Source organism: Coloeus monedula (genome assembly GCF_965178545.1).
Source record: "Coloeus monedula genome assembly, chromosome: 18".
NCBI classification, from domain to species: Eukaryota; Metazoa; Chordata; class Aves; order Passeriformes; family Corvidae; genus Coloeus; species Coloeus monedula.
In genome coordinates, this window is record NC_138798.1 from 6,496,869 (window position 1) to 6,521,334 (window position 24,466).

The window sequence follows — 24,466 nt, forward strand, 5'->3', positions numbered from 1 at the left end:
GAGCGAGAGGTTTTATTATTTAGCATTGTTATCCTTTTCCTGTGTGGTTTTTAAATAAACAGTTTTTATCTCTTTCACTTTTCTTCGAGGAAAATTCATTTTTTCCCAAACCTGGTGGGGCAGGGATAGTTGTAACCTGTCTTCTCTCAGAGGATGTATTTCCAAATTTGTCCAAACTGGCACATTAGCTTTGATGAAATGCCCCCTGATCACAATCAGCACTTTGTCTTTGGTTTATTACTAAAGCAGTTTATCACATTACAGTCACCCTTTAATACTTTACAGTCTGAACTGTTGTGCAGTTTAGAATTACACATGCTCTGATGCTATTTACTTCATTTTTATAATATTCAAGCTCTTGGAATCAAACATCCTGTGAGGCTGTTGCATCAGCATCCCAAAGGTGGAGAAGGGTGAAGAACACAGTGCAAAGCCAGTCCCACACGTAACAGTTCCTGCTGGACATTTCTTATTGCTTTCAGCACTGTGCAAGGTCACAGTCTGGGTTTGACATGTGGCTGCTTCAGCCAGAGGGAAAGGGATTGAGAAGACACTGTTTGAAAGAGCAAGTAGCTCCACCAAAAAAACCCCAACCTATTTTGCAGGTAAAGGAAGAAGTGTATGTGTTGGAGAAACTTTGAACCCTGAAGCTGGTGGCAGATAATACACTCACACAAAAGTTCAGGCTTTGCAGGGTCATTTATCACCTGTGACTGTGGCTTGCAGTCAGGAAAGTTCAACCTGTGTAAAGCATCAGCACTGCTTTCCTTCTGCACAGGAGGGTGATACCTCTCAGGGAGTTTCAACAGTGGATTTTCGGTGTTCTACCTATCAAACTATTTAATACAAACACTTATTTCAGAGAGGCTTAAAACAGTAATCCACAGAAAGAGAGGAAGGTTCCAATTTGAATTAGGCATCTTCCTCCCCCTTCCTACTATCCATAGGTTTCCACTTATTCAAATCTACCATGCCTGTAGAATTTAATGTGGGAGGAAATACAGCTTCTTATGGAAAGGGGAAGGAAGGGATATGATTTTAATTTAGACAATTTTCATTTCCTTGTTCACCACCAAAGATGACCAAAAAATTTTTGTCTTAGAACCCTTAACATGGAGAAGGAGATGGGCAATAGCAGCAGTGAATAGAAAACAAGAGAATTTCAAAGAACAGAGAAGTAAACAACATATCTTATAGAAGAAAGGTAGTGATACAAGGTTTTGGAGAAAAACAAGCATAACTATATACATCTTTATTTTCAAGTGGAAATTTCTGCTTCCTACTCCAGCTCAGAAGCTGGACCTTTGTCACTGAAAGTAGAAAAGTTATGGTTTGGAAGCATTGCTGCTTTGCCCAGGCAAATTACAGTTTGGCTGCTCTCTGTTTTCTCTTCCTTCTGAGCTCCAGGACCCAGGAGGACACAAACATTAATGACACCTCAATTTCCCCTTATGCACAACCAAGAGGACAAAGTTATTCTTAAAAGAGTCACCCAGCTCAGGAGCTTCAGCCACAAGAGAGATGAGAAAAATGAGTTCACTACAGGGAAATGCCTATGAAATACTACCAGAGCTATTCTGTAAAGAGCAGTGATTAGTCGAGTCCTTTTGACTCACAGAACAAGACATCTCTGTTGAGAGGCATCCAGCCAGGCTGGAGCAACACAGCTCTCACCTCCTTGCTGCTTATCAACTACATCCAGAGCAAAGGGAATCTGTGTCCAGTTAGCAGGGTGTCTCTGGCTCTGACAGGTATAAGCCTTCCAGCAGAGGCCTCACTGTCACAGAGACAACATCTGCCAGCTCCAGCCTCCTTGCAGAAAGCACAATTAGAGTTGGGCATTATTTAATGAATCTCATTCCCAAACTTCAGCTCTGCATGCGTCTTTTCCAAATCATCTCAAGGGCTGTCTCTACAGCTACACCATTTGGATGGCAATGGAGCAATGACACGATCAACACCCGAAGGAAGGCTTGAACAGTCTGAAAATGCAATTACTTCAAAGCTGGGCACGCAACTGTATGAATTTCTTCCCCATCAGATCAGAGAGAACACTGCTTTCAGATTGTGCAAAGTAATTTCCTCAGCCTAGCTTTCCCCCAGCAGCACACTGATGAAACCACAGCTCCTGAGGGAATGACTGCAGTGCAGCTGGAAGATGCAGCTCTAGGATGCACAGACACGTGTTACAGCTTTCATCTGGCTGCCACAGGCTAGGAGCTGGGAAGCTTCAACAGGGCACTTGAAACAAACCACTGGATTCCACCTGGAGCCACAGATATTTTTTACTCAGCACCTTGGAGATGGCACCATCACGAGAGCCCTCAAGGCCTGAGCTGTTTAGAAGAGAGGCGGCTGCAGGGATGCTGCATCTCTTCGATCTCACCTCTAAATACCACATTAAACTTTGAAGAGCAATGACAGACCAGCACTGCTCTGACACTGAGACATTTCAGCTTTGAAATGCACTTTGCCCTGACAGCTTTAGCCAGGGAAGGCTGCAGAGGGGGGGATGATACTGCATACAAAGAGGGATTTGTCTGTCCAGAATTAGGGTCTATATATGATTTAACGTCATGCGTACTTACACTGCCTGGCTTTTGTTGTTATACTTTCCAAGGGCTTTTTAAATGGCTCCAAGAAACACTTAGGGGAAGAAAAATAGCCTGAGATCTGGACTCTCAAAGATATTTTAGCATTAACAGATTAGAAAATTACCCAGAGAGGGTCAGAAATCATTCCCTAAGTAGTCTCAAAGGTAATGAAATAAAACCCATTGAAAGACAAATAGGAACATGAAGGCCTGAATATCACTATTTCTGCTTTAATCGGATTCCTGAGAGACCTAAATCCACTAATGCTAAATAGCAATAAACAATAATAGCACTTACATGGACCTATTCAACTCTGAGGTGTTATAGGTACTCATTTATGAGTGCATAGGACATCAAAGAGAGAGGTACTATTCTTCTGTATCACCAATATTAGCTAAAATTAGAATTTCTGTTCCAGAAGAAATGCTCTTGGAGTGTAGTTTCTCTTCCAAGCCATAATAATTCTTCTAAAAACCTAATTTCATGGGCATTTTAAAGCATACTTTGCTTCATTTTAGCTGAAAAATCAAGAAAATAATTGATGCCAGTATCAGGTCTGCTCCACAACTTTGCAGCTCTAAAAGCTGATCCTCTTCAGATACTCCCAACTCCATTTTTCTTTCAAAATCTAGTTGCACCCAACTGACACATACTGCAAAGTTGAATTCTGATAAAGCTGCTTTTTCTAGAAGAGAAACGTGCTGGTCAGATAGAAACTGCTGCAACAGGGAGGACCATGCACAGTTACTCACACAGCACCTCATTTTCCAAATACAAAACAATCAGATTTTATTCAGATATTATCACACGACCAAAATTTGACAATCCAGACCAGCTTCACAAATAAACGAGGATGATAAAACGTTTGGCTGTGTAGGGAACAAGGCAGCAGAGCAGCATGATAATTGTCCACAGAGCTGCCACAGAGGTTGACTTTGAGTCACCCAGCCAAGCTAAAGCCAAGCCCTACCACAGGGAATTCCTTTTCTCCAAGCACTTGCCCGACATATGATTGGTTTGCAGTGATTAGCATTGGGAACCATTCACTTCCACAAGGCCGATTCAAAAGTTATTAAATACACACATAAAAATTAGCCTGTCTTAATTATCTCTTCATCAAATGCAATCACAGTTGCTGGAACTTTCAGCTCTCCACCTCGTGCATCAAAGGAAATGCAATCCTTCGGGCAAAATGTTTACCAAGCTGAATAACCCAGAGTGGTGGGAAACCAGTGTCACATGAAAAATTAAGAGTCGTGGTGTTTCTAAAAGCCTTCCAACAGTGGGGAAAAATAGCAATCAAAATGCATTAGCAGAGGAGGGTATTCACACGTCCCCACAACCCTTTTTTAAGCTATAAAAGCAAACTCTGCATGAGCAAAGCAGATAAAGCTTGAATGGGCAGGATTAATTAGAAAACAAAATAGTAATGGGAAAAGCTGCTGTGCTTTTTTTTTCCCCCTGCAATTTTTAGTTCAGTAAGTGGCCACTTATAAAACCCAAACAAAGCACTCACAAAACCCTACCACAGGATGACATCTCCTTGTCTTTCTCTGAGTAATGAACCTATTTCCTTCTTCCTTGAAGATAAGACAACTTTTGACTATGAGAAATATAGGAGAAAGTTTTCTATTATACGTATAGGTCAGCTAGAGTACAGAGGCAGAAAAATTGCAATACAGCAGCGATACAAAGTTGTGGAAGATAAGTTTTCCAGATGCTCTGCTACACACTCTTCTCACATTCTAGCATTTCAAGAGCAGTTTCTGGAACTGCCAAGAGATAAGAAGAGTCTCTGACTGGAGTTTGTTGATTTCATAAATAAAGGAATGGATCACAGGGGCGGGGGAGAAAGGGGAATGGAAGAAGAAAGAAATGGAAATAAAATTTTTCTGTTCCAGTGCAGGGGTAAGTGAGGATGAGGAGGAAGAAGCCTGGCCAGGAGGCACCACGGGCTATTTGTTCAACCTAGTTGGCACTGGACCTGAAACTTCAGATCCTGGAGCTTGCTGTTCCCCTGAAGCCAATGGATACGGAGCAAATTTCTATCATTGTGCCCATATTCTTGGCCCCACCAGGAGGATTTGAAAGCAAGGTGTCAAATAATGAAGCTGTTTAAGCAACAGATGAGTCAAGGATTTTGTAACACAGAAATCAAGACAGGTGACACCAAGGCAGAATAAAAGACAGCTGATTAGCTGTGAGCTGAGAGGCTGTGCTACGGCATCTCTGTAGCACAACCATCACCCCAGTATGACAGGGTGACACGAGAGATGGGGGAGAATTCTTCAACAGTAGCAAAGAAGGGAAGAAAATTAAATTCCCTGTCACTCATCTGTAAGTGGTCTTATGAAGTGACAAGCAGATTTCCCAGAGTAAAAGCACAGCATGCCTCTGTCTGAATAAGGACCATTAGACTGGAACTTGAGAGAAGCACAAATGCTGATCTGGAATAATCACCTTTCCTAGCAAAAAAAAAAAAAAAAAAAAAAAAAAAAAAAAAACCTCACCACAATTTTCTAGCACAGCATGATTCCTTGCCCAGGTAGCAGAAGGTTGTGCCTCAGCAGCAGCACTGCCCCAGCCCCAGGGCAGCACACTGGGCCCAGCAAAGGTCAATCTGCAGCCCAGCCTGGGCTGGATGGCTCAGCTCTGCTGGAGTGTCCCACAGAAGGAACCCCTTTCTTCCAGGACAGTGCAGAACTACAGCTGTAAACGCTCTCTGGTCTTGAATCAAGCTCTCTTTTCCCAATGGAGAGATTTTTTTCTGGTGGAGAAACTTCCATAAAACCTCTCCAAATTACTCCCCGTGTTAGGGCAATTAGTGGACGAGCCCAGGGCTGACAGAACTGGATCTCTTCCAGAGTCCTCCAGTCAAGCAAATCCAGCCCTCTACACTTAATTAAACTGCAAGTAAAGCACTAATAGGTTTGTTCCATCACCAGGGTGCCCCACCAGCCCAGAGTTTTGCTTCCAAATGACCTAGCCAGAAACCACAGGCATTCAAGTGATCTGTTATTAGGAGTATTTATCACCAGGCAGGTATTTCAGCCACCAGCTCTCAGAAGTCTGCACGATGGGAAATTTAAATCTACAGCACCCTGCCAGGCCTTGGGGAGAGGTCTTCAAAGCAGGGCTGACCCCAGCCTGCAGGAACCTAATGCCATCACCACCCTGCCCTGGGCACCTGCCTGGCTCACCTGGGTCCTGCCCTGCCCATACAAAGGTCGCATACCAATATATAATATATATTACATCATATAGAGTATGTAGCTAATTAGAAAACCTTTAAATTTATGTGTTAGCAACATGCTTGTTTTTCCCCTGAGAGACTTAAATGAGCCCTTTTCCTGAGTACATTCTCTGACTGCTTTCACACAGAGGCCGTTCTGAATTCAGGAACTGCCTGTGGAAGTTTCATTTCCTTCAGTTTGTCTTATTTTCCTTTTACTCAGGCACACATCTGAATTGGCTCAGGAAGCTGTACATGATTCTGGGAAGAGGCACCAAGGACAAGATGGTTTGGGGAATTCATTGTAAAACCAAGTAAGGGTGTCTTTCCATTAATTGTCTTCTTGCAACTATTCACACATCAGCAGCATTTACACACCTGTGTAAATGAAAACAAAGAGTTCAGTTTCATTTTTCATTCATTTTAATTCAGAGCCCCTACTCTGATCAGTTTACAGCATGGTTTGAGATAAGCCACAAACACTCCAAATTTATTTACAGTGACAGATATTTCCAATGTTGATAGCTCTCAGAGGTATTTTGCATAGCAATTGCCCTTTTGTAAAAAAAATAAATAAGCAAAACTAACAAAGGAAGAAGTGTCACTTTGGGCCAATTCCAATGCAGTGAATTACACAAGACTGAATTCAGCTGGAACACATCCCATAAGGATGCATTAATTCCACACACTTCAAACCTAGCAACGTTGAAGAGATTTATCAGGAATAGACAATTCAGAATGTAAGAGTGATTTAAGACGGTGTAAAGGGGCACATATGCTGAGCCTCTCCTTAACAGGCCAATTTTTTTCAGCTGAGCTATCACTGACTGTGGCATATTTCATTACTGTGGAAGCCCTCCTTGGAATTAACATTACAGGAGAATGCCTGTTCCCATGCCTCTGTTAAATAATGTGTTACAAGTTTCTTTAGAGCAAAAGAAGATTTCAAGTACTGGGATTTTTTTTTTTCTGTAGTCCCCCCAGAAATTAAGAGACATATTTTTCACATTTGGATGTTGAGCAGGGAGCACCAACAAAAGCCTTGGCACCATTTCCACAAAGGTAGATTTATTTGATCGTCCTTCTGAGCTCAGGTAACACCCAAAAGGCTGAAGACCTCCAGCAAAGCTAGAAACCTTCAGAAAAATCTCAGTTTTGTCGCCTACCTGGATAGCTCCAGGGCAAGCCTGTTAAGGAGGCTAAATGACTCTGACACATTTTAACTCCAAACCCTTGCATGGTGGCACTTTGATCATGCCCATCATCAGGGTATTGTTCACATCTAACCTGAGCATTTGCCCTTTCTCAAAACTGAGACAGGTTAGAGAGGATGGAATTGGCTTCCTGCTCACAGCATTTATTGACCTGAAGAGGTCATTATTATAGACTGCAAGTCCACAAGGTCTCTGCACTCCAGCTCTGATTTCCATAAGGTTATAGATTTTGTGATTACAGCTGCTCTGTGTAGGTGCATTTAGCTACCAATTGCTGCCAGGCACCCAGTTCAGCCCAGCTGAAAGCAGAGCCCAGGGAGGAATCGTGGTGCAGTGTCTGCTGTGAGCTCTTTGCCTCTGCAGGAACACAGAGCATTTGCCCATGTGGACAGAGACGAGGTGACTTCATGCTGGAGACCTCCAGCTTTGGCTACACGGCTCCAAGACATGCAACAAGACAGTAAAAAGGCCCTGACAACTCTATTCTGACCAGAGACTGTAGCTAGGTTGGTGCCCAGGACTGCCCTTAACATTTCTACCTCTGTTAGCCAGGCTAAAATAAAGCAATGCCAGACATTCAGTGTCCACTTTCCCCTCCACATGATGGCCCATGAACACTGAACTGGCTTGTATTTCAGGACAAAGGATGGGCTTGAATGTCTCAAACTACATTTTTCTCTCTTATAATGAGATCCATGGGTCTAGCAAGAGGTATCCAGTCCCACCTAACACACTGCCCACGTTTTCTCCCATTGTTACTCAGATAAATGTCCATCCCAAAAAAGGTTAAGGCATTAACAGGATGAGATACTGGCCTACATCCTGGTTGCTCGTCACAATATTTTAACTTGTGTTTTGCATGGTATTTTTATTTGCTTGTAAAAAATATTACAAAACTAGATTGAGTTTTCCTGGGGGAAAAAAAATACAAATCACAGAGACCAAAGTATTGCCGTGGAGCATTTCTCTTGTGCTGAGAGGAAATTTTTAAGGTTTCTGATCACAAGGCTTTTTAAAAACCATCATCTGTCCTCAGAGGAAAGACACAAATCTCCACTTTTATTTGCTAACTTGATTGGTGCTTTATTTTTCTTTCAAGATTCTGCTGAGTCTGCTTGGCTCATGGCCAAGGGCTGCATTTTGCCTCTCTATTTGTATCACATTAAGAATGACCATATTCAAGTTGATGGGGACCAGGCTGGTAGAGAAACAGACTATTAAATAAGACCATTTTCCTTAGCAACAATTCCTTCTTCTCTGGTACTTCTGAAACTGTGGTTTTCAGTACCATTCCATGCTGACACAAACTTTCTGCCTCTTGACCTTAATCAGATCTGAGCTGTGTCAACACTGAGTGTCAAACTCAGATGGAGTAAATTGCTCTGAATCTTGCCTTTCTTCCAGCCTGCCCTGAAGCTGACAATGCTTCCTATTGCAGGAGATCATTACCCAGAGGAACCCGTGGCATTTAATGTGGATGAACCGTGCCCCAAAGGGCACCTGGACATTTCCAGCCCTGTATTTTTTATTCAACCAATGACATCCTTAATTGAAGTCAAGTGAAATCTTAATCCTGGATGCACCTGTTTTTCAAAAAAAAGACCATTATCTCCAAGCAGACAGTGTATCTGATCAAAGTACAAAAGTTTCTGTGCTTAACATAAAACCTTTGGTAGGAATGAAGATTACCATTTCTCTGCTCCTAGAGCAACTAGTAAGTGCTCAGAGCTGTGTTCAAACATCTTCCCCTAATGCAGCAGACAGCAGCAATTGCTTCACACTGAACTTCTCCTAAGCCTAATATCTGTTTCTGTAACTTAACAGAGTCAAAGATAAATCCCTTCTCGGAAAAAAAAAAAAAAAAAGCCAAAACACAAAGGGGTTTAATTAAGAAACAACTCCTCATTTATCAGTATTGCTATGAACATGTAAAACCACACCAGGAGTTCTTAGTAGACAAGAGTCTCAGGAATGAGAGGACCTGCCTTTGGCAGGCTTGTGGTTACTCTGTTCTCATCAGAGGTGAGCAGGATCTGCCAACACCCAGTCTGTCACAGTGGTGAGAACCAGGAGGAACCTTTCCTGATCCAACACATTTTTTAAGAGAACTCATGTGCTTAGTTTTTGATTTAAACCTTCTGCGGATCAGACTCAGTTTGGGGTCTGAGGTTTACACACATTTGTCTTGAGAGCCTGAGGTGCTGTTAATCCATTTACACAAGCCTGATCGACTGTTAATTACTGCAGCCTAAACAATTGGGAATAACATGTTCCAGATCCATAGTCACCCTTTTCACATTAGCTAGGCAATACCTGGCCCAGCACTACCAGCCTAACAGAAGATCATGTTTTTTATAATTTCAGAGATATTGCTCACAAACTCAAACTTGCACACAAATGGTCAGTACGAGCCACAGAACGAGGAAAATTAACAGGGGTGCAGCAACACTGCAAATGTTCCATTTGCATCCATTTTGCAACTCTGAAACAGGTGTTCTGCTGGGCTTCCCCACTGGATATGCAGCTCACTAATTACTAGATTTGTCTCAGGACCACTGGCACTAATTAACACTGCAGTCTAATTAATCAGAAATTTGAATTCCACTGAAGAGCTTTTGTGCAGCTATTTCTGCTTAGCACAATGGAGGACTTTTTTTGTTGTTTGGTTTGGCTGTTTTGACAGTTTATTTTGCTTTGAACTAGTAGCAAGAGTAATAGTCTTGATATGAGTAGAATTGATCACTTCCTATTAAACAGCTTTTTGTCTTTATGTGTTTTTTTAAATTAACATTGTTCTTACCAAGCTCAAACACATACTCTTTCCTTGCCTTTTATTTTATTCTCAAAACACAGTGGTTTTTTCATATGACATTAATCAACATGTTAACTGTTGCTTGCCATACATCTTTCCATCTCTAGCCTATGAACAGGCTGGGCTTAACTAAGGAGTCATCCTGCCACAGATTTTAGAGACTGAAATATCTGCAATTCCCTTCTGGTCAATATTAATTTCAGTCCTATGGGAGAGAAACATAATTTTTTTTTAATTTTACCAATGCAATGATTTTTGGAAGATGTGAAAGAATATGAGTACTGATTGCTTTAATTAAAAAAAAGAACTACACTGACATGCATAACAGATGATAAATGCTACCTGCATTATTTAAATAATCCTCCTTCCATACTGTTACTCCTCTACACCTCTATGCAGGTTTATCATAATCCTTAGCCCTACAATCTATGATTAAGGTTCTTCATTAGCTATTTGTACTTTGCACTACTTAAATAATTCAAATGCAACATTGCACGAGCCTCTGCTACAGAGGCTTACAGCCAACATGGCTTTAAGGAATTTCAGCACAGCTTGGTCACACAGTGTTTCACCAGCCCAGGACAACCCCTCAGTCCCCATGCAGCAGGACCTCAAATTTCTGGGAATGCCCTGCCTGATTTTCTAGAACAGCAGGAGGTCATTACATCAGTGTTTTGAAAAACACAGACAGACCAGCTAAAATCCAGGCATGCTCCCAGGTAAAAGCCAGTGAAAGAAAACCTCCAGCTCTGGCTGTTCTGGAAGGTCTGGGTCACTGAATGGTTGAGCAGCTGCTACAAGTGCTGAAATATCACACCTAATGTGGGGTGGAGAGAGTACCACAGGCAGGGCTTAATCCTGACACTTTTAACAAATCAAAATAAGCATAAGTTAACCATTATCTTGCTGGCTTCTATGGGGTAACATGGCACGTCCTGGCTGTGCACTTCTGAAAACTTTCAGTGACTTAAGAGACTAAAATCTAAACCCATCTGAACAGGCAGCAGCTTGTAGAAGGGGAGCTCTCTGTGCCTCTGTGTGAGCAGTAGGAGGCACAAACAGCAAACTTCCCTGTGCTTGTGCCCCAACTCACCTGCCCTGAGAAATGCCAGCCTCAGAGAAGCTGCAGCAGCTGAACACCAGCAGTTCCTCCACCAGGTACACCCTAACCCAGATGCTCTTACTTGTACAAAAATAACATAATGCAGGTCTTGTAGCCCTCTGAAAACCAAGGCATGTTTTCAATCTCCCATTACACATTCATGCATCACTGCATTTGCATTCCAGCATTTCTGTATGGAAGGAAGAGGGGCTTTGCAATCATCCTGCTGATTACACCTACAGCTGGTGAAATAAGGGACAGCCAGATGGTGTCTTACCAATTGTTCTGCAGCTGGCCACAACGAAGGCAGCTGGGGGAGACAAATGCTCCCACCACACTCATCACAGAGAACAGCACAAAAAAAAAAAAGAAATAGAGCTCCATAGAGCAGAACTCCAGCTCATTATTTGAAAAAAAATAGGGGATTGAGGAAAATTGTTTTGTATAATTGCCAGAGGAAAAAGAGGGGAGGAAAAAAAAATATCATCAACCTAGAAATTCAGAAATTTGATAATTCAGAAATTATCAAACCAGTGCAGCAAAACTTAAACTAATGTGGTTGATTCCCAAGACATGGAAGTGAGGGATGTCCTTTGGCTGCAGATGTGCCAGCCACGTGTGCTCCTTGTGATGCTGCACACTTACATCTGCAAGCTCCATTTCCTCCTGTCCCCTGAACTGCTCAGATTGTGCCCTCCCTACACCACACACCTTGGAGGACAGATGCAGCTCTGAGGCTCACAAGCTGAACTACCCATTTCTGAGCAAACATGTGCTGGCTGACAAAGAGAACCATTCATTAACACAAGCAGTGAGATGATTCCATGGGCTACAATGGAATTCTGCTCTACTGAAGTGCCTACCTAAAAGCCCAGGGCGTGGATCTCATTTTATGTGACACACATAGACCAGTCCTTGACTGTTACAGACACCACAGGCTTCTGTGAGCCATCCTCCCACCTGAACAAGCCAAACAAGGAATCTGTATCTCAAGCTTTCCTCAATGCTCAAGCACCAGCTGACTATAAGATGGGAACTGTCATTTTGGATGATTTCACAGATGATTTGGAAGGGCAATTCCTTAAAAGGTCACTGATTTGTCTCTCTACACCTTTAGCTTCATTGCATCCAAGGGCTCTTCAGCTGCTGAATCCATTCCCAGAGCACTTTCCCTTACATCTCTCCAGCCAGTCATGCCTTCAGCCTTGAAACCCTAAGCTGATTCTCCCACAGCCCTGGATAAATTGTGCTTCCAGGCTCTGATTTCTTTTTCCAGAGCTGCGATGGCAGCTAGTACTCTAAAATATCTACAACAGTTGTGAACATCTTATTATTCCCATCCCCCCTCACTTCAGCAGAGTCTCTCTCAAACTGCTCATGAACACTCAGGAGCATTTACTCACCTGCTGAACCTTCACTGTGTCAAATAATTGGTTGGGATCCATTATACAAAACACAAGGGAAAAGAACCCCCAAATATAATTTCAGTCTATGGCGGACTCAGAGCCACCAACATTCTTCCAGCATGACAGCACAACACTGAATGACACCTCTTGTCTTAAACAGAAATTGCACAAAATTGCAAATGAAGCATTTGAAATGCTCATTTTCTTGAGAAGGAAAACCAGAGCAATCTCCAGAGATGTGGTGACAAACTATCAGAGTTCTTACCTCACACCACATGATCAGGCATTTGTTCTCTTCTGACAGTCCCTCTTTTCAATGCCCTGGGAGCTTCTGGGTTTGTTCTTTTTTGTTTTTTTGCAGCCAAGTAACTACTCAGCACTACTACAGAGCTTCTGCATTTCATCCCAGAGGCTTCACCATCTAAATGATGAGGAAAGGGAATCCTGTGCATGCAGATTAGGCAGCTGTACCCTGCAGAGCCAGCCAGCATGAGACTGAGGATCTCATAATGACCAGAGTTCATGAAGCTTCACAGACCAGCTGCTCAAAAGCAGGGGCAGCCTCACTTGTGCAAATCTCATTGCTTGTGCTTTTTTGTCACCCCAGAAAGAGGGAACATACACAGGTTATTTGGGAAAGGCAAATGTGGTCATTGACACTTTGGCTGCACAAGAGGCTTTTCAGTCCACAGCCTAAAGAATCTTACCCCCCAACTCAGTTTAGCTTGACATTTAAATCAGAGGTCCTGGTATGTGAGTACCTAATAAAAACAGTATTTTGACATTGTACAGTACATGAGGAAGATGATTTTTTACCAACAACTGAAAAATTATTAGATCACCCATGTTTGTCCTCATCTTCTTTGAAGACAGGTTTCTCCAGTACAGAGAACAACAGAGGGCCATACATTAGTCTCCATTTTTTAATAAGCTCAAACTTACAATGTGCTGAGTGTTTCCACTGAATGATTATCAAGGGTATAATTGTGTGGGCTTTAGCTAGATGAGGAAGAAGAGAAATAGGTCAAACTTTTGTCCTTTAAGGGTATCATAATAATTACTTTTGTTTAATTAATATTGCTGGACTACACATCTCTGTAATAAACTTGCAAGGACAAAAAGTAACACCTCATGAACTTTGCTCTCTAAGCTTCCCGTACCTGCAGATACCAGTAATGATCAAGAAGGAAAAATGGAGTTAGATATAAGTTTCATGCAAGAAACTTAACACACTGTAAACTCAAGCCTTTCTGCAGATGATGATTCACTCATTAAATCTAGAAACATTTCCAGACACTGAAGCAGAATAACGAGTGTGTGTGGGTATGGGGTAACCAGAAAACTCCTGTCATGGATAGTTGGAAATGTTAAGATGCTATATTAAGAACATACACTTATGACCAGAGCTGAAAAGAGTTGCAACTTTTCCCAGAAATTTAATGATGATGTTTTGGCTGTATTTGATTGATTTTCCTATAAATCAACAGGATTTCCTATAAATCACCAGTTTGGTGAGCTGAAGGGGGGAACAAACCTGTTTCCTATCCAGGTCCCTTAGGACTAGAGCACAGTGCCCATACTCCTCCTCCCCGAGGGGATCCCCAAGGCAGCCAGCACGCCTGTGTGCAGCTGACAGCTAAACCACACACTGCTGGCTCTTGCAGGCTTTAACAACCCCCAGCATACACAGGGAAGGTAGGGACACACATGTATTGTGTACACATAGAAAGATTTCTCATCTTAAATTGAGGTAGGTAGACAGAGAAACACAATAAGCAAATAAATAAAGTACAAGCAAAGAAACCCAGACTAAATTGGTACTGGGACTGCGTGGCTGCTGCTCTGGGCTCTGCTTTTGGCACACCACCTCCCCTGGGTGCTCTCAGCCCCCACTGTATCCATTGTGCCATATCCACCAACTCCACATGGACCAGCTCCTCGTCTGGTACAAGCTGGCACTGCTCCGATGACTTAATCAGAATTTTGCTAATTAGCACCAGCACACGAGTGATGACTTTCTGCCTGAGAAGATATGAATGTTTTTCCTGCCTGCTGGCCTGTGAAAGCTTTTGCTAGCATGGGATGAGCTTTTCTGGTGTGGTAGAAACACAGCTGTGTGCTGCATTTGCATTCCTGGAGAGGACTTCAGCGGTTCCTTGCTGCCCTGATGAGACAGCCCCTAGCAGGATGCAGTCCTGCAAGACCCAGAGATGTCAACCAGGACACTGTGACCACACAGGTCAGCTGGAAAAGTGCATTGCTGACACACTGCCAGAGGAAACGAGCCCTGCTCCTCATCGGGGCAGAGCTGTGCTGAGCCAAGAAGTGCCCCCATTCCAGTGAAATCCCAGCATATGTGCAGGGTAATTAGCAGCTCCCATTTAACTCTGGGAACAAAATGAACAGGGACAGAGCTAGGGAAGGTGAGTGCCAAGAAACAATGGAGCAGTTCTAACGAGGAACAGGGGACAACACTGCCCCACTCACTCTACACAGCAGGTGTAACTCTCCTGCCATCCCAGCAGGATTTACTGTCGATATTTGTGACAAGAGGCACCCCTACAGTGAAACAGGGATGGAATCCAATTGCAGCACACACAAGAGTCTGCCTCCAAAAGCACAGCACACAAATACACCATGGTGACAGAGGAAGCATTTGTTAGTGAGGCACGGACAGATTAAGTGATGTGACCAAGGTGGCACTGACAGCCAAAGGATGCTGAGCATCTGTTAAAGTCCCCTTTATCTCCAACACTGGTAAGCTCCAAGTGCATTCCTGGATGGAAACACACAATAAAAACAGAGTCAGTACTGCCAGGAAACCTAGGGGTAACTGGAGTCACTCAGATTTGCAGAACTAATGACAGAATCTAGAAAAGCTCATCAATTTTACAAAATGAGTGTTTCATTAGATATAAAAAAGTTGGACCATAATGGGCATGAAATTAACAGAATAAAAGCAGTACAAGATCATATAAAATTATAGCCTGATTGGTGTCCAATAAAAGACAACATTGCGAGAGTAGTAATGGCACTACTACTAATTAATTAAAGGTGTTTGATCCCATCATCTTACTCAGATAGACTTGAGGTTGTAGTTGCAACTGCACTGGTGTTAAGAATTGAGGCAGTGGAAAAGGCAGCACAGTTCTTTTAGCTGACCTGACAGTACAGTGTTCCCACTCTCATCTTCAGCTGCTATTTCTTTCAATGCTGCCAAATGTTAAACAGACCCTAGAAGCAAAGAGCTCAGCAGTTAATGTGCTACAATTTACAGTAGGAGCTTCACCTATGTAAAATACAGCTCTTTGTCACCAGCCTCAGCTGCACGGGTTTCATACAGAAGATGCAGAGGCTACTCTGACTCCCAAAGTTATAACTCAGCAGAAGAGCTGGAGCAACGAGCATATTTTATTATGAGAGGCTGCAGGCTTATTTATTTACCCAGCTTGTGCACCAGGCAGGGGCTAAGAAGAGCCTTTCCCCCAGGCTCACACACATGGGCAATTACGTGTGTGAACAGCTCCCTCCCAGGCAGGGAATGGAGCCTCGCCCCGCAGAACGACAATTCAGCCCTGCAGGGAGCCAGAACAAGCCAAGGAAGGATGCTGTGGGAATACAGGGTAGCACCATGATTCCCAGCCTTTTCCAAACTCTTCTCTTTCACATTCAACTGAGAACCAGCAGCAATCCAGAATTACATTTAATGGCTTGATAAGGCTGTCAGAAAGAAGCCCTGAGCCAGCAGGATTTTAATCTCCCCATCTTGGAGCAAGCACAGAGTGAGAGAGCAAATGTGACCTAAAGGGGTGTCTAATGGATGGGGTTTTGCATTTGCTTTGTGGGGAATCTCCTCAGAGCTTTCAATCCAGATGGAAACCAGCAGAGACAACTGGGTGTACAAAGGTATCTGTTAGGTACAGCTGCACAGGTACCTGACCTACAGCATTCAGACACTGCATGGGATGCTAAGATTTGTGCCAGGGACCACTTCAATTCACACTCATTGCCACTGTCTTCAAGGGGCCACTCTTCAATCCAGGAGTGAGTAATATGGAAGGGAATCAGCATGGGCAAGCATTAGGAGCTGCAGGTTGTTGGATTCACCTCGTAGTGGACTTGTATAATCCCACAGGCTGGTTTTATGGCAGCTCTGCAGAAAAAACTGTGCTTAAGGAGGATATTTCCTGTGCTTTCTTTCTGGAGCAACTGGTGGAGTTGCAGCAGGGCCCTTGGGAGGTTGAGAAGGGGACAGGCATGAGAGGTTGCCTTTTAAAGATCAGGCAAGGCTCTGGCCTCTTCCCCGACATCAACTGCAGAACTGCCCACAGTGAGCTCTCCCCTGTTGCATGGCCATTCCCCAAATCATTAGCACACATCAGGACAAGGAGACTTCGGCAAGGAGCAGGCCTGCCAATTAATGTGTCTCTGCAGCAGCCCTTTCACCTCACTGGGATGTACTGCTTGTGTGTTAACTGTCCATTTGCAGCTTCCAAATGAAAGTTGTCAGCTGTGTAAATACTGTTGGGCCCACGGGAGTTGAGTTTCCAACCCCTGTTCCAAATAGCAGAGAGGATGGGAAATCTGACAAACTCGATTCTTTGTAGGCTCCCTCTGAAGTGCTTCTGCAAATGATAGTCTGGAGCATCCTTCCAGGCGTTACATTTTCCTTCCTTCCTGCATCTGCAGGCAGCACATCCTCAGCAGCTGTGTCCCCACCTTCTTTCCAGTGCCAGCTCCTGGCACCAGGAAATGCCAGCTCCTGGAAATACACTTCTTTGAACTCTGCTACAACTGGGGCAAAATTTGACGTGACACACAGAAATCTGAGTGCTTGTTTTTTAGGCCTGGCTGCAATTTAAATCTCATGAGCTGCAAGATCACCTGGGGGCTCTAAAATTACTTGTGGACAGGTGAGAAAAAGGCTCATTTATTTTCTGGCACTTTCTCCTGGAGAGTTGGGGAGCATCTGCGAAAGGCAGCGATTTCATTTTGATTAACGAGAAAGGTTTGCTGAGCACATATGGAACAAACCCAAAACCACCGCGAGCACAACTGCTGGGTTTACTGCTACCCAACAGTCAAACACAGCAGAGCAGGGCAGGGAACTGGCCTCACCACCAGACATGGGCATGTCTATGCATTTACATGAGACACAGTCCCAAAGGACTCACAGTCCTGAACCCAACTGCCACAGACCTTTTAAGACCACAAGGACGGGCCCAATCTCTAGAAGGAAGAAGTCACTGTTATTACAGAGGACTTTGGCTTGTTTTAATCAGGGTGGTGCCAATTTATGCCAACTGTCATTAACCCAGCACTTCCCCTGCTGTCAGAGGTAGAATCAGGTATGGGACATAACTTTTATATTGAGCACTGGCTTCCACTTAAAACAGACACACTGGTAACAGCTGGGCAGATGAGATCAGGCTGGCATTGAGGCTCTAAGTGGCATCCTACCAATGCTTCCTCTTGGGCTATCCCCTTTCTCAGGTTTTCCAGTTCATTCTTCTTTTGTCTAAAAATTATTGCTTGTACTTCCTTTGAAAAATCCACTTTTTCAAAGTGGTTTTTCTATCTTCTTCCATCTCAGTTTCTTAGTTTCAGCTCACATGCTATTTCTATCTTGCTCCCACACAGCTTCGGCTCCATCCACCTTCCCTAGAATTTTACATTTGAATCATGTCCTCTCTTAATTTCCTGTCTTCTAATGAATTCAAGCCTAATTTTCTTAACCTCTCCACATGGCTCTAAACCATCGAGACCTTTTATCCTACTAGTTACTCTCTCCTGCACCTTTTCTAATTCTCCAATATGCTTTCTGTAATAAGAACAAACTGCTAAAGGTAAAAGCCTCTTTTCTGACAAGCAGAAAGAGATCAGAAAGAACAGAAGAATGCTCGTGGCAGCCCCATTTCCTCTCTGTGAGGACAGACAGACACCTCTTTGCAGCCTGAGTAGACCCTGAAGTATCAATCCTGCAGCAGGGGCAAAATGGGAGCAGCTGATCTGTAGGGGATTCATTCTGCTTCCTCATTTACCCACACTGCTCAGACTGCAGCTGCTTCTTGCCCAGCTAACAGAACAGTAAAAAAATCTGTTGCCCACTTCAATAAATATTTCACTCAAAGGACTTTCAGCACTACTGCACAGTGCAGGTGCCTTACAGGCTGGGACAGAACAAGTTCCTTTCAACAGTTTTACCAATTCACTTCTATCTTGACCTAGAGAGATGGGGTCAAGCATTTCACTCTGTGAGCATGTCTATCAGCTTCCTCATCTATCTCGTGGCAGTACAATACCACTGCAAATTCACAAGAGAGATCAATCTAAAGACAGCAAAGATCAGCATCTTTACATCCTAGATGTCATCTGTAGAGTGCTCTAAAGATTTATTCATCCCTAAAATAACTGCCCTGAGCAAAGCCCCAGGAGTGTCCTGGAGTAGTTACTGCAGTGTCACCATTAATGGGTGACAAACAAAGCAGTTCACAGAAACTTCTAAAAGACTTTGTCAGACTTCTTCAACCTACCAAGTTAAGAGAATATGAAGGAGACAGAGCTTTTTCCTCCTCATCTTCGTTAACCCAGGGGAAACACACTGCAGTGACATGCTGCCAGCTGTCATCACATTCTGCCTGTTAGTCCTCACAGTAGGAGAAACAGCAGTGTCTCTAGATTAGAAATGCCTCTAACCTCGAGAAACGAGTCTGATGCAAATCTCTGAATTACTTTGACTCTTCTGAATTACCAAAGCACTTAAGTTGAGCTCCTAATTCCACATCTAACTCATAACTTGTAAAAACTGAAAGTAGACACGCAATGCTAAATTTTAACCAACCTTAGCATTCAAATCTGGATCAGAACTTCTGCTAGAAAGGTTTAGAGCAGCTAGAAGCTCCATGAAAAACATTTGCAGTAAAGTAATCCATGCTGCTAAGCTACTTTTTATTATCATGTGATGATTTTACAAATGAAGAAAATACAGTAATTATGTTAAGTCATTAAATGATTTTTCTCTTTTCATCCTTGTTTCCAAGGTGTACACAGAGTAAAGACAGTGCCCCAGTTGTAGGAGCTGCTTTCAAGTCCACCCTCCTCCTGCTCATTAGATCTCAGCAAGCCAGAGTGAGCAGGCTGCTGAGGGCAGTAGGGGAATTAACCCTGAAAATACAACACCTGCAGGAAAATTTTGATTTGCATTTTCCTTTTTTGGTTCACCCAAACTTTTAAAACCTGCAGTGTTTCTTCTACCAAGCAATGAGCAGTCCCAACTGCATTTTCAGCAGTTTCCTTTGGTGGGGTGCATTGCCTGGTAGAACACAAGGACATGAAATGAAACATTAGGGATTCCTCCCAAAATAACTGAACCCATTACATTCCATGAGATTTCTACATTGCATTTATTCAGAAAAAAATCAAAGGCTGTGTGTGTCTTTCCTGACATTTTCTTTTCACTAAAGGACTGAGACAGTCCAGAGGTTTCTCTGGACTTTCTTACAAAGAAGGATAAGAAATGCACTGAAGCACCTACACATTGAGAAGGGTTTGGGTGAACACAATTACTTCACATTAAAGAAGAGCAACATGAACTGCCCAAGAATTTTCCAGTGGCCCTTCACAGACTTTGAGTGTCAGGATACAATCATTAGTGTATAAACATGGAAAAAAATAAAATATTTGGTCAAGTTTAACCGAGCGAACTTCTGTCATGGAAAGCACCGGGAGCACCCAGTGTCTGCTCAGTACTGTTCTAAAATTGCCTCAGAATCTCCTAAAGCTTTCTGCCTGCAGTTCCTCTTGGGTAAGAGAGTGACTGCAGATAAGGCTCAGTGTGGGGTGCTAACAGTCCCTGGGAGATTTAATGCTGCATTTCAGTACCAGCCCACAGAGCACGCAGTGAAACCTCCTCGTTAAGCTGCTCTGTGATAAATCAGTGCTAAACTGTAATTGCAATTTGCTTTTCAAGAACACCCATTTCTCAGAAGTCTATAAAAGTTCAAGTTGAACATCAACGAAGCCAAATTTTGCACTTCAGCCCCTTTGTTTTTTGGATTTGAACTATCGCCGATTACCTTCCTTATATGCCTCTGACATTTATGAGATCTATAGCCAATGTGTTGTGTGCCTTTTGGCAGGAACACAGCATTATTCACACCACAGATACCACTTTCTGTAATAACTCAGTGAGGGGAAGGTGTAAGCAAGGCAGCCTGGCCTATCTGCAAAGAAAAATAATGTATTGTCCTCTTCCATGCTACAAAAAAAACCTGTGTTTTTTTCTACTCACATCTAAAATGGGAGCTTTGGGAGACAAAGGTCTCATTTTAAGCTCCATACCCCCTGAGAGTATGGAGAACAATCTCAGAGGCATGAAGGGGAGGAAAAAAAAAATTATAGCTAGCTCTTTCTGTCCAATTCTGTCATTTGCTATCACTGCCAGACACACCTGCCCCGTGTTTCTGGGATCACATCTCATTAGCCTGGGGTCCACACATGCCTGGGGTAATCAGCACTCTGCAGAGAGCCCATGGAGCACCCGGCACAGATTGCTGTTGGAAGAAGGGAGCCATTTGGAAGCTCATTTCCGAAACAGATGTGAACAGTTTTCTCCCAAGGCTCACAATGCAATGATGTCCTTGGCATTTCCTTCCTCACCAAACACATGCCCCCAGGAGCAGCCTTTCTGCAAAGCAGACCTGGCCAGGTACAGCCTGATCTGCCAAGAGGGTCTTGTAGATTCTCTGGTAGAGATTTGGAATCATTGGCCCTCGGGACCGGTTTCATTGTCAGCCAGATCCTGATCTCGCTGTGGCAGCACTGAGCTCTGGGACAGACATCTGGGCCATTTACCCAGCACGAAAACAGGGAGTGCTCTCCGGGTGGAGAACTGCAGCTTACAGAAGATAAGTGCAGCTACACGGGTAGCTGAGAAATGAAAGCCGGATGGTGGATTCCCATTTCGGAAAAGGCTCTCTGGGGAACATTTTAGTGGAAGAACCATATGCTCTTCTTTCATATCGAGTTCTTGCCACTCCAGAGTGTCAGAAAAGGGAGCTGTGCAGGTTAGCACGATGTACCACTCTTGCAAGAACGATGTGGTACTTTAGAAATGTACATATTGCTGCAGGGCATGTAGGGATGAAAAGGGACACTGAGAAGAAAAAAAAGGACAGTTAATTGGATTGAGATGGTATTTGGAGAGAATAATTAATCAACACAAGGTAAATTTCACCACTGGCATTACTGCATCCCTTAGCAGTGGCAATTTTGTCACTTTGGATAACAGAACTTAGTTTTGGCAGTGTCACCTTCCAGTTCTACTGTACTTAGAGGTGACTTCTGTGAACTTCTTGTTTCCAGAAGCTGTATGCTTCCAGAAACTGTATGCTTCATCCTTTTCAGTCCATTGTTTCCCTTCTCCATTAGTACCTTAGCAAACTTAGTAGGACAAGAGCCTACTGATGCTTTGAGCTTATTCTCAGTGCACATCCAGCCAGTCCTTTCTGCAGGCACTTGTTATTAAATATGTACGTCTCATTTTCAAAATTTAATTGAGAGAACTTTGCAGCAATAACAGTATGCAAAGTACATGTATGCAAAGAAAATGGACTGCTGCCATACTGCAAATAAATCAGTCAACCCAGTCAGCTGTGTCAAGAAAAACGTGGTTTCTATCTTCATTAGCTCCAATATCTGCTTATAAAAGAGGTCAAACCAATGAATTCTACTTAGAAAACAAAACAAAACAAAAAAAAAAGGGGGGGGGAGAGATATTTGTTTTAGCACCGACTTTCTGATTGCTAGAGAAATAAGTGTTGAAGAATTGATCCATGCCATGATGAATATTTTCATGGGCACCTTTCTAGTTTGTACTGCAGACAATTTCATCTCTAGGAAGTTAAAAGCTAAATTGCATAGTAAGCCAGCAGAAGCTGGGAGATCACAGTGGAGTTTTCAGATCTGCTTAGGTTTTGTCTACCACAATGGAGCAGCATTTTTCACTTCTGCTCAATATTTGTCATCCATTAAATCTGCTTGGGAGGTTAGTCCAGCAGCTCACACACACTCCATCTGGTCTCACAGAATGCTGCATCCCTTGGTGACTGGTAAAGCCAAGGAAATCGAACAGTGACTAGATTGTGTGGCTTCAAACAGTGCAGAAACACATGTAATGCTAAGTTACATCCATTTAAGTCCACCCTCTGCAATACAGTGTAAAATGGGAATGAGTGGCTTATGATGCAAGAATCGAAATGATGTATTTGCAGCTCCCCTGTAACAACCCAAAGACACTTTTACCTTTCCTGAGGAATTATAATCCCCTCACATACCCATCTCAGGGCCTCTCATTGAGAGTTCCCTGGCAGCATTTGAACCTGTGTTCAGCAGTCTGCATAAACCAAGCAGGTGGGAACACACTGCCAGAGGGGTAATAAATAGGCCTTCCTGTGTTTTAATTATGGAGAAGAGAACAAGGTATTCTGAGAGATGATGGCAGACTGCATTGATGGTTTCTTTGATGGAAGCCTGTCTTGGTGAATGGAGTGTCTTTCAGTACAGTGGAAATAATGAGCTCCCTAGTGTAGGCTCAGCTATTTTTAAGAAACCATTTTCTTTCTGCTCCACAGTTATCAGCCAAGATACACCAATCCTTTCAAACAAGGCTCAGGGTAAAAAAAAGAACAGCTGAAATGCATGGCAGTCCAGCCTATCATTATGGACAATGAAACAAACTGTGCCAAGCAGCACTTAACTCTGATTCAGAAATCCCACAATTTCATCAACAAGGCCCTTTACAGTCACAGGCAGCCCAGGTTCCACACACACACAAGTGCAGCCCCATCATCAGCTTCATTAACCTTCAGATTCACCCAACACTTTCCCCTGGACACTGAGCCCCTGCCATGGCCATGACTCCACCAGGATACCTTCAGCTGAGGCTTCGTGATTTAGATTCTTCTGCTGGATTCCCAAATCCTGTCACCACAGCTCAGCTCTCAGCCACAGTTCCAGCCTTCCCACAATTTATTTAGGACTTCCTTTCTCTCCAGGGACCATTGGGCCCTTCTGGCTCAGATTCCTTTAGAAATACTTTGCCAGGCAGCTCTCACTAGATACTGTTTGACCCCAGCCTATCTTAAACCAAGAGTTTCATCAAGACATCAAGAGCTTCATATGATACACAGCTCCATGTATGCCACATATTTCCCACAGATGCCAGGTTAAGGAGATAACCTCTGGTTCAAGGGTTGAGTACTTGTTATCCCAAAAATCAGATTTCTCCACTGACAGGCCCAGTGTAACCCAGAGCAAAGGCAATTGCACACTGGAAGAACAAACCAACACCAGTGCCAGGGCAATGTTTCTTGCAAGTGGCAAAATTACAAGCAGTCAGGAACAGAAATGATTAAGCACTGAAATGAATACTGACCAGAATAAAACAGGCTAAGAAAATGAACATCACATTCTAATTATGAGAAGGAAATAACTTTCAGTAATAGCATAGCCTTAATTAACCCCCACAAAAAAAAAAAAAAAAAAAAGCAGCAGTAAAATAAGACAAAAGTAAAAACTGGAAATCAGAAATTAAGTGATATTTTCCTGGAGATAATAGGTGGGTTTGCCCCCTCTTCCTTTCCATACCCTTGAATATAATATACTCCCTAAAATTACTCCAAACCTAATTCTCCTCTGGAATGAATCAGCATTGATGCAGTAACTTCAAAAGCAGATGTACAAACCAGAGACCTAATGCTGAAACTTAAATGGGGGGGGGTTAAAGGAAAAGGTCTTCTCTACCCTCATTACTCTTTCGTGAGCAATCTCTGATTCCTGCAAATTTATTCATTATTTGAAAGCATTTCCCAAATAGTCAGCATGAATAATTTCCAGACTTTGGGCAGTTCACTAAAATGTCCATTTCAGCAGATGCAATTCAAGACAGGCACTTTTGCAGCACTTTTCTGCTTCTGCTTCGCCACCGGAAATGTTTCAGCAGGGCTATAATGAATGACAAGGAGAGAGGCAGTGCACATCCAGCACAGGCTGCTGTATTTTCAGGAAATGGGGAATATTCTTCAGGGAAACCAGACACAAAGATGAA